Below are 11064 nucleotides of genomic sequence, written 5' to 3' on the forward strand. Positions count from 1 at the left end.
CAGACACTCAGCGTCTGTATGTGGGTGGTGTCTGTGTGTGTAATTTTTTTTTCTAGAGCCATTCTGTGACTGATGTACTATTATCATTTCTCCTTGGAGGAGGAATTAGGATGTAGCATGATGTAACTTGTCACGGCCTTAAAATTTTTTTAATTCATTAATTTTTAAAGGAAATTCTCCACCCAATGTGGGGCTTGAACTTACAATCCTGTGATCAAGAGTCGTATGCTCCACTGATAGGCAGCCAGGCACCCCGGCCTTAATTTTTAAGTGATGGAACAGGGCTTCAAACCCCGATGGGTCTGATTTCTGAGTCTGTGCTCTGGCCAGGGCACTTCCCTGTTGGGTCTTGGCCTAGACACATCACGGCAAGATCTGACGGGGCGGCCGTGGGCCTGGAAGTGGTGGCTCTGGACGCCCGCTGTCTGGATGCTAAAGAAGAGGAGGTTCCTGGACTGGGAGACAGATTGTGCCTGGTGACTTCTGAGCAGGCTGGTTGCGTAATTTATCCCCCGGACTGGGGCATGTTGGGAGTCCGTGGGTCTTTATTAATAATAAAGCTTGGCCTAGAGGCACAGATGAGACTCACTATTGGATTCTGGCCAAGTTCATGAGTCTGGGAGGCACGTGTGGGCTTCAGATGAATGTAATACACGGCTTCCATCATGTTCCCAGCTGCTCATGGGCCCCAAGCCTTCCCCTGCTTCTCAACAGTCAGGAAGCCTCCACCACTTTTCACTCGGCACAACGCCACCACGTAAGGTGACCTTCTTGTGCACCTGATGTAGAGACATTATGGGATGGCGTTTAGGAAGCTTTACCAGGAAGGCGGGCTGAGGAAGGCCAGCCAGGAATCTAGGGCGGCAGATTCTTCTGTGGGGTGATGGTGCCCTTTGCTGGTATACACTGAACCTGTGACGTCTCCGCGTGATTCCAGATACACAAGGGGGGTTTGCAGTCATTTACCACCTCCATTGTGTTTTACTGTAATTACATAGCCTCCCCCATGGACAATTTGCAGTGGAGCCACATGCCATAAATCTTTAAAAGAAGGTTTGTTTCTTGCCAGCAAGCCCCATAGACAGGTCGTCATATGACATCCTCCCCTTGGGAAGCAGCATCGTGATGTTGGAGAGCATAGGTTTCCTTGAGGAGACCTGACCAGATCATTCCTTTCTCTTCTCACTCTTTTTGCCTCAGTTGCCCTGGTGATAACGTGTCCTTTTCCAATATCACATTAGGCATCATCCTCATGACATTCTTCAAGTTTGCACAGAACAGTGACTTTAGTCAAACAATGCTATGGAAGAACAAAGTTGCTCTTTGGCAGCTCTGATGATTTGTTTATAATTTGTTTTCCCCATTTTGTATTCCCCCTGCTTTTTCTTGCCCAATTATGAGGGGGGTCATGTCGGATTTGGGGAGCTGTGAGCATACCTGGAATCCCACTGCCACTGTTAGAGTGGCATCCTGGCTTCCAGGTGATCTTGAAAGTTACTCAGTTTGGGGAGTGCAGTAGAGGGGATTATAGCTCTGCTCTCAAAGTGTGGGATGCTGGTGACTCTCAGTCTGTGGGGGGTGGGCATGGGGGGTTCTCGGGCCATTCTCTCCTATGGCTGCTTTCTGGGCCAGGCAGATACTCAGGCATTCATCTATTTGCTCTATCATTCTTGTTTGCTCAGAAATATTTCCTGAGTGTCTGCTCTGTCCCCTACATTGTTCAAGGTGCTTCTGGTTTGCTGGGGAACACGACTGTCAAGGTCTCTGCTGGGAATGGGTTGTCTAGATGGAAAAGGACAGAGGGCAAAGAGAAGGTGCTACTGCTACCTGGGACATTTTTTTCTAGCACCCAACCTTCACTTTGGGATCTTGCTTCTTGGTCTCTCTCTTTCCCTTGACTGGATCTCCAAGGATGAACGCTCTGGTGGAGGGTTGGCCATTTTTATCAGCAAAATGAGTGAGCTGAAAAGTGTAAGTAAAAAAATTAGAATTAAAAAGTCAGAAAAATAGTTTGCACCCGAGTTGCTTTGCATGCCCCACCCTTGTGAGCCACACAGATGAGAATGTTTGTAAAACTCTGAACCTTCTAGCCAGGACCTGGAGCAGTGAGTGAGAGTCTCTGAAGTCAATCCATCTTGGTGAACATGGGTCTGTGTTTTCAAGGCTAGAAAAGTAAGACAGTTGAATATAGTAGAATTGTTTTATTCTTTGTAAAAAGAACCTAGCCATTCTCTCTCTATAAAATTTCTATTTTATTGTTTGGATAGTATTTTCTGTATATTATATGTATTTATGATAGGCTGAAGATATATCTTAAATAATCATATGGCATGATAGCAGCAGATATAGATGCTGGTTTATAGAAAATATTAAATAAATGCTTGTTATTATAACTATTCTCACACTGCTAACACCAATTTAGTACTGAGAGGTCACAAAACCTCTGCTTTTGCCAAACTTGAGCAAAGCTCCCCTGAATACTCTGACTGGTTCCTGACTTTGGGCCCCATCCTCGGCATGTTATATCCAATTTTAGCAAGGAGACCGCTGGGTCAGTTTGGTAAAAAAAACTTCACCTTGTCATCTGATCAAATATTTCATCCCTAACCCTCCATATCCTGTCACCATGCCTTGCCTTCCACAAGACTCCTGTCCAGTCAACCTCGCAAGAATTCTCAGACCTGATGTGTTTTGTTAGTGATTTTGCATTACTGACCTGAATTTTGCCTGGCTTGCTTCTTGGCTATAAATTTCCATTTGATCTTGTTGTATTCAGAGCTTAGTCTTATCTCTTTCCCCTACTACAAAACCCTCTTACAATTGTCCCCTTGGATAAAGTCTACCTTACTGTCTTTAACAAATGTCATGAATAATCTTTATTTAGCAAAGGGCCCTGTCCTAACTACCAGGGGGAAGAGGAAGCATGAGGTACAGACCACCCCTATGATGAACGCATCCTGAGCCCTGAAGCAGGGCATCTGCCAGGTTGAGGACTGGCTTGGGCCATGGGACTAATGGGGAGGTGGTCAGAGGGGACATTGGACCCAGAGGAAATGGTATTTTAGCAAAGCCCTACCCACATGAGTAGCCCCGGTCTTGGATGTGGCACAGTGGGATGTCCAGAGAGTGAAGGGTCAGGACTATCGAGGGGCCCCGCAGACCTGGCCAAGCAGCATGTCCCCCCAATCAGCAGGAGGCAGTCTCAAGGGAACAGAAGGGACACAGGGGACATCCTTTATCCCTGGAAGTATCCAATGGGGCTAGGTCTCCTGGGCTTGGGCGGTGGTGAAATACCCCTATGCGGGTGTGAACAGGAAGCTTCTGCCCACAGCCTGGGCACAGCACAGTCCAGATTCTAGAGCAACCCATCCTAGCCCTTCCTGGGCACTGTGCTCCCCTGCTCCAGCCAGCGCGCACATCTTGCTGCCATCCCAACTGAGATGGACAAGTTCCTGCTCCTGCTCCTGCTGCTGGCAGTCTTCCCCTTTGTGTTCTTCCAAGGAGTGGGTGAGGGCCTGGGCCAGTGGGCAGGGGGGCGGGGGGTGGGATGTGCAGGCAGGCTGGAGCGCAGCCCCGGAGCGGTGACCTGAGCTGACTGGGAGGGAGCGAAGTTAAGGACCAGGTTCTGGGTTGATCTGTCCACCAAGGATTTAAGGTCTCTGTCTGCTGTCCCCACACCAACTACTCCCAGGGAAAGAGTTCAGGTCCCTTCCTAAGATCTCTGAGTGGAGTCAGTCACTCCCTGGGTGTGGACTGGGGTCAAGGGCTCTTCTCACCCGAGGGCCTTGGGGTTGGCTGGGATGGCCCTCAGCAGCAGAGCCAATGGTAGCTCAAGACTTTCTATAAAGAAGCAGGCTAGGGTAGTGTTGCTGGAACATGTCATTGAAGGGCTTATGTTGAACCGGTATTTCCATGTCAAGTGCTTGCTGCCACTTAGGTATGTTTGGGCATCAGATGATGTTTGGCGGGGGGTATGGTAAGAAATTTTGTAAGACTGCATCCCCACTTTGGAGCCTCTGCAGTCCTTATGTCCTATCATTTTCTAATAGATTCCTGGCCTCAGGCAGCCGTATATGGATGTTCTCATTGTGTTCTGTGTAATGACACCATAACAGAATGCCTTTCACTTTATTTTTAGTGGAAACAAGATTCCTGTGTCAAAGGCCCATATCCTTAAAGAATTAAGGGACACAACCCAATGGGGAGCATTGCCAAGATTTAGGAGTACATTGGAGGAGGTGTTTAGGGTCATGGTTTCCCCTTGAACTCCAAGGCCCTACCAGTATCCTAGTACACTTTCATCTCAATCCATTCAATCCTGGAATTAGCCTTCATGTCTTTTTTTCCATAGGTCCAACCACGTTATGTATGGTCTGCGAGAATTTTAAGAGAGGTCATTGTTTGAGAGGCAAGAGCAATTGCACCATGGAGCAGGGTCCTGGATGCAGAACCAGAGATTTCTTAATTTTCACTGACAGAGGTAATGCTGCCAAGCCAAGAGCTCCTGGCTTAGGCTGGTGCCTGCCTCCTGAGACTGTGGAGGGGCCCTCCAGTCTGAGGGAGGCTTTTTGGGAGGTGGGTGTGCCCCTCATCTGGAGGCCAGGCTTGGCATGGTTAGGGAAAATGTCCTCTTTCTCTGAGCTCCAATTATTGCTCTCTGAGCCTGAGTGTGAACGTCCTTCTCTTCCAGATGGGTGGCGCTACAACCACACTCAACTGGACTGCTCTAATAATTGCCAATCTATAAATTACCATCTAGGAACCCTGAGGATATCGATCTTTTGCTGTAAAGGTCAAGATTTCTGTAATAAATATCAAGGAAAAGGACTAGAATGGAAGCCTCACTAACTGTTCTTCCCTTGCTGGTGGAGGTGTCTGCTCCCCGCTCCCCACCTTGGCCATCCTTGACCTTCTCTGGTCCTCATATGCTCCGGAGGAGCATGCAGCATCCTCCTGTCTCCTCCCAGTTTCCCTCATCCCTTCCCTCCCACCCCCTGGCTCCTGCTCCCCAACACCAGGCAGTGTCAGGTCACCCTTGCGTCATCTCACCTGCAAATCACCAGCCTTCCTTGGCCTGCATCTCCTCCTCCCTCACTATCACTGTGCTTCTCTGGCTACCAGCTGCCTGGCTTCTAATCCCACAACTCAGGAGTGACTGTGATGACCCCAGACGGGGGAATGGGATCCATTTCTCATCAGGAGTTGGAGGAGTCAGTGGAAAGCTCAGGAAAACGTGTGCAACTGGCAGACGGACAGAGGCTCCAAGTCCAAGAAGGAGCCAAGGCCTGAGGCAGAAGAGATGGGCTCACCAGCTGTAGATGCGACGCATTCTCTGAGCCTCCTGATGGCTTGTGTTCTGAGACTTACAGAGGTTGTCCAGGGAGGGGAGTGGGGGCGGGGCTCGAGACAGGGGACACCAGGGCAGCAGAAAGTGGGCGAAGGCCCCAGAAGCCTGGGGGGGGGGGGAGCCTGGACGGAGGAGCATCGCTCTCTCTTTCTGTGACGACTGGTAGGTTATTGCCAGAGCAGATTGATGGAGAAACGGCACAGGAGCCACAGCACAGAGGGTTGAGGAACGAAGGGACCACGACAGGAGGACATAGGGAGTATGGGCAGCTCTCAAGGAGCTTGGGAGGAACTGAGAAAGTGGAACAGTATCTTTTATAAGAACAGCGAATTCATATGTTTTTAGGTAATAAAAGATTTTTATTTCTGCAGCAATAGTACAGTTTCCTAATAATGCAAAATTTGAGGTCCAAGTTTGGGACATTGTAATTCGTGTAGTAATTCATACTTTTGTCCTAAACCAAAATACCCCAAATTTGTAATTTACCACAGTGTTAAGTACCTGGGAAGGAATGCCAGTCACATGATGATAAGTTCAAAACTAAAATCTGTTGTAAATAAAGTAAATGGTGTCTTTTATAAATTGATCTCGTGGCTTCTAGAGGTTACCTCCACATTTTATTGATTTGACATTCTCCTTTTCCTTTTTCCTAATGTGGACTTTTCCTTTTTGTGTATATGCTCCAGATGAAATCTAGAAAATATTGAAATATTATATATACCTATGATGTTATTTTATCATTCTGAGTATTTTCTAATAATGTTTAATATTAACTTTAATGCTACTCTTACATAATTCTGAACAGAATATTCTGTCTTCAATTGATGTGGAGGGGGCTCGGACTAGTATAATATTGAGGTTATAAATATCTGTTATTATGTAAGGTCATTTAGAAATTAAAGTACAACCATGAGACTGTATGAAAAAAATAAACAGATTGTTTTAAACCTCTAGTGATTTGCTTTAGTCATCCTTCTGTAAAGGCAAATTTAGATTTCTTTAGAAGAGTTTCTTCAGATTTCATGTTTTCTTATATTTTTAATGTGGTTTGTATTATTTTGTGCCATAGCATAAAGAGGAAAAATATCTCAATTGCAACAAATATTCTTTTGAGTAATATTGTAGTGCTTAAATAGGGCACTGTTAAATTTGTGATATTAAATCAATGAATATGCACTATTTGGAAGAGAAAGAGAACATCAAATTATGAACATGGGAAACTGAGAATCCAGGAAGGAATTTGGAATGCTGGTCACTGCTTTTAAATAGCAATTCCTGGGACACCTGGGTGGCTCAGCAGTGGAGCGTCTGCCTTGGGCTCAGGGCGTGATCCTGGAGTCCCTGGATCGAGTCCCACATCCAGCTCCCTGCATGGAGCCTGCTTCTCCCTCTGCCTGTGTCTCTGCCTCTCTCTGTGTGTCTTTCATGAATAAATAATAAAATCTTTTTTTTTCAAACTTTAGAATTTTTATTGAATCTTCAATCATGTAAGGCACATTAGTGCTAAACAAAGTTTAAGAGGGTAGGGGGTTTCAAATATAAAAACGTAAATGAGTAATTTTCACCTTTTCCCCCCTCCATTTATTGTCCTCAGTTGTTCTCTCTGTTTGAGGGCGCAGGAGCCGGCATACCCCAGGAAGGTAAATTGGCAAAATAAGAGGGCAACGGAGGACCAAATATCAGGGGTGGAGCAAAAGCAATAGGCATAGCAAGAAATGGACTGAAACTCAGAGGTCGAGGAGATATAAAGCAATGAGCAGTAGGACGAGAAGGTAAACCGGGAGTACTGGAAGACAAGGGGAGAGACCTTGGCCAATTTTCCATGGGGTGCCGCGGGCCTCCCTGTGGGAAAGAAACATGAGCCAGCCTTTCCTTGCTAGCCATTCTTGTATTTCCTAGAGGCAGCTCCATCATTACCCCTGATCTAATTGTGGGGATATGTGGGGGGGCTCTTAGTTGTAGACCCCTGGGTGGAAAGAACCCCTGACCTCATGGCAAAGCCATGTATAAGCTTGCATTATTGCCACCTCTCTCGGTGCCCCCACTGCTGACCCTTGCCCCCCCCTATCATCAGTGAGGGAGGGCTGCCAGAGAATTCCTGGGACACATTAATAGAATCCTGTCCCCTAAGCCTCCAGCCTGCCAGCCCTTCCGAGCTATTTACTTCTAGAAGCTGTTGCTAGGGACTCTTCCCCAACAGCAGGTGGTGGCCCATAGGGGTGTTTGTGAGCTCTGGAACTGTCAACAGGAATGCAGGCTCCTGCGGTCTCAGAGGGGCGCTCCAGCTGCTCTCTCGCCAGGTCAGTCAGCACATTGAGGGGAGGTCTCAGCAGGACGCGATGGTGACCCCAAGGCTCCACCTCACCTTTCGGCATGGAACTGGAACACTGGAGACACATGTCGTCGGGGTGCGGCTCCAGGATCCCACACTCATTTGCAACCTCCACTGGGTGAAGGGGCGTGCCCACCAAGGACGTTTTCAATACAAGCCACGGAGAAAGTTGATCAGGAAAACCTTCGTGAGATAATGTAGAAAACCAGCTGAATGCTCACGTAGGCCAGCTCAGTCTGGAGAGAGGACTTGTGCTTCTGCTTTAGAGCAGCTTGGCTACTCGAATGAAGTCCTAAATAAAATCTTAAAAATAAATAGCAATTCCTCCTTGGGGAATAAAGAAAAATTATCGTTTTTTATTAAAATTTGTCTAATTCAAATATATCATCAAATAGTTTTCTATTGATGTAATCTGTAGATTGGATGTCATAGAAGCCCCACTACAAGCTGGCTAAGACATTTAAATATTTTTTTTGCTTTTAAAAAATTTTAATATATCAAAAGGCCTGCTTCAGTGACATGCTAGTCCCATCAGAAAATAATCCCAATAAACCAGTAACATGCAAGTTGACCAGCCAACTCTTTATATCTAAACCTCTGTATGTACGTGTGTGTCTTTCAAACCAAAGCCACCAGGCTCAGATGACTCCTCCTGCTACACCGTGCTTTCCACCTGTTAACCAACTGGTGTCCACCCCCCACCTGCAGAAGGGTGGGCAGGGCACACGGGAGCCCTATAGTGGCAGTGAGGGAATACCAAGTCTCCACTCAGTAAGATATCCTTATTTCCAGACTATTTACCTCAAATCTGGCTCTCCGTGACCAGAATGTTTTTCCTCCTTTAGGAAAAAAAAAACACACACATGTATCTGAACACCCATATATATAATTTTTTTGTTTTTACATTTAAATATAAAAATACTACTCTGTTTTGTGTTATAAATGGAGGACCAAGCAATAAGAACTTTTTCTGCTAAGGTAGGTCAATCCATCCTTATGCTGAGCTTGCCTTTAGGTGAGGGCTGTCTCGCCCCAGGTAGGGGAAGCCCTGCACCAGGAGGACGGGAGGTATATTCCTGCCTGATTCTCTCATAAGTCTCACTTTTTAAAATTTTTTTATTTATTTATGATAGTCACACACACACACACACACACAGAGAGAGAGAGAGAGAGAGAGAGAGAGAGAGGCAGAGACATAGGCAGAGGGAGAAGCAGGCTCCATGCACCGGGTGCCCGACGTGGGATTCGATCCCGGGTCTCCAGGATCGCGCCCTGGGCCAAAGGCAGGCGCTAAACCGCTGTGCCACCCAGGGATCCCCAAGTCTCACTTTTAATAGAAAGTTGGTCATAACCTTATACGAAGTGGAACTTCCCACCAGGAGGGGAAATCCTAACTTAACCCCAGAGTAAGTAACCCCCTCCCCCCCCCAACACTCAGCTACTTCGAAGAAAGAGCCGTCCCTTCACAAACACTATTCTCTGTCCGGATAGCTACACCTATTGGACAAATACACCTGATTAAATGGGAACAGTGGTTATGTCTCCCCACCCCGTCCCTACTAACGTTCTTGACAGCTTTCAGTGACAGGGAAAAAGAATGGGGGGGGGGTGTAAAAAGACTAAGAAGTTGACCCCTCTATCCTGGCCAAAGAAAGCAAGAGATATTAATTGGGCATGAGGAATAAAAAAAAGACCTTGATATTCCGCCCTTTGAGTTACAGCAATTAGGACAGCCAAGACAGGGGCAAACACGGAGGCAGGATGGAGGATTAGGTGGGGTTCGATGGCTGCAAGTCTAGTCCACCTAGTTTTTGTACTGGAAGGGTTCATTGCCAGTTTCGTTGAGAAGACATGTGAGGATGAGGGCTCTGTCACCGAAAAGGGGTCGCAGGTGGCAGAGGGGCAATGGTCTTCGAAGTAACCCTTCTTCTCCTGGCCGACAGTCTGGGGAATGCGGATGCCAGCACCACGGTTGGCCACGCCAGCGGAAAAGTTGATGTTGGATGTCTCATGGAATCCAGTTAGGTGCCGGGCATTATCCAGGCCTACCTTGGGATCGTGGGCTCGGATGTGGTACTGGTGCCGCTTGCTCAGTGTCGCAGTGGACTCCTCAGTGTGTTTAGACCATTCTCCTTTCACCAAGCATGGCCTTGGTGCTGAAGTTGGTGTGGCAGCCTGCACCATTCCAGTTTCTGGGAATGGGCTTCAGATCAAAGGTTGCTATCACTCCGAAGTCTTCACATACATGATGCAAGATGAAACAGGCCATCCAGAGATAATCTCCCATGTCAACTTCTTCACAGGTCCTATCTGGAATTTCCACTGGGCAGGCATGAACTCAGTGTTTGTCCCAGCAATCTGGGTGCCAGCGTACAAGCAGGCCTGGTAGGGAGCCTCCACGATATCCCTGCCATAGGCTTTGTCTACTCCCACGCTACAGTAGTATGGACCTTGGGGCCCAAGGAAGCCATTGGGAGGCCAATCAAAAGGGTGTCCATCTGTGCCTATGAGAGTATATTCCTGCTCCATTCCAAACCAGGGGTGCTGGTTGCTCACCATATCCTTTATCCATTTACAGGTATGCCTTAAATTGGTTTCTGCAGGCTTTCTGTTGCATTTGGAGACTTCACAGAACACCAGCTTGTTGAGGTCCTTGCAGAAAGGGTCATGAAACATGGCAGCAGGGACAAGATACATGTCACTGTTGGAGCCTTCAGACTGAAAGGTGCTAGAGCCGTCAAAATTCCATTCAGGCAACTCTTCAACACCCTTGGGCTCACTGCCCAAGGTCCAGGTCTTGCAATGTAATCCTTCTCCAGTCCCATCAATCCAAATATACATAGCTTGCACTTTCTCGCCCTGAGGCAAGGACATGTACACCTGTTTGATGCCTTTGTTCAAGTGGGAACTTACGGAAGTGGCCATGGTGGAAGTTGTTCTGGGCAGGTAACAGGCAGCAGGGCAGGTAGGCCACGAGAGTGAGGTGCGGCGAGGAGAGGAGGCCGAGTGTGCTGCTCAGAAGCTCCACTCTACTCCCATTCTCAGCTCTGCCGACAGTTAAATAATTTTTTGGCCAACCACACTGGAAATCCAAAGGATGAAGTTTTTCCAGAGTTGGTCACATAGAGGATACTCTGGCTTCATTTCTCTGGATTTCTCTCATACTGCCTTTTTCTTCCTGAGAAGGATTAGTCCTCCTGCTGTTTATGTTTGTGGTTATGGAATGGCTACATCAACCAGTCTCAAATGTGTACAAATCAGCCAGAGAGAGACTTCATTTGTGCCTAAATTTTCTTCCAGATTCCAAATATTCACTTCCATCAGACCAGTTTAGATTATATGCCCACTCAAAACAAATCCTTTGGTCCAAACTCACTCATTGACT

General features: G+C 47.2%; 2 pseudogenes; both read right to left on the reverse strand.

The window, feature by feature from the left end:
* Nucleotides 1-6937: 6937 nt before the first annotated feature.
* On the reverse strand, nt 6938-7852 carry LOC129496958 (proline-rich protein 32-like; annotated as a pseudogene).
* Nucleotides 7853-9483: 1631 nt separating this feature from the next.
* LOC129497772 (glutamine synthetase-like) lies at nt 9484-10604 on the reverse strand (annotated as a pseudogene).
* Nucleotides 10605-11064: the final 460 nt, after the last annotated feature.

Source organism: Nyctereutes procyonoides, unplaced genomic scaffold (assembly GCF_905146905.1).
Source record: "Nyctereutes procyonoides isolate TBG_1078 unplaced genomic scaffold, NYPRO_anot_genome, whole genome shotgun sequence".
Lineage (NCBI taxonomy): Eukaryota > Metazoa > Chordata > Mammalia > Carnivora > Canidae > Nyctereutes > Nyctereutes procyonoides.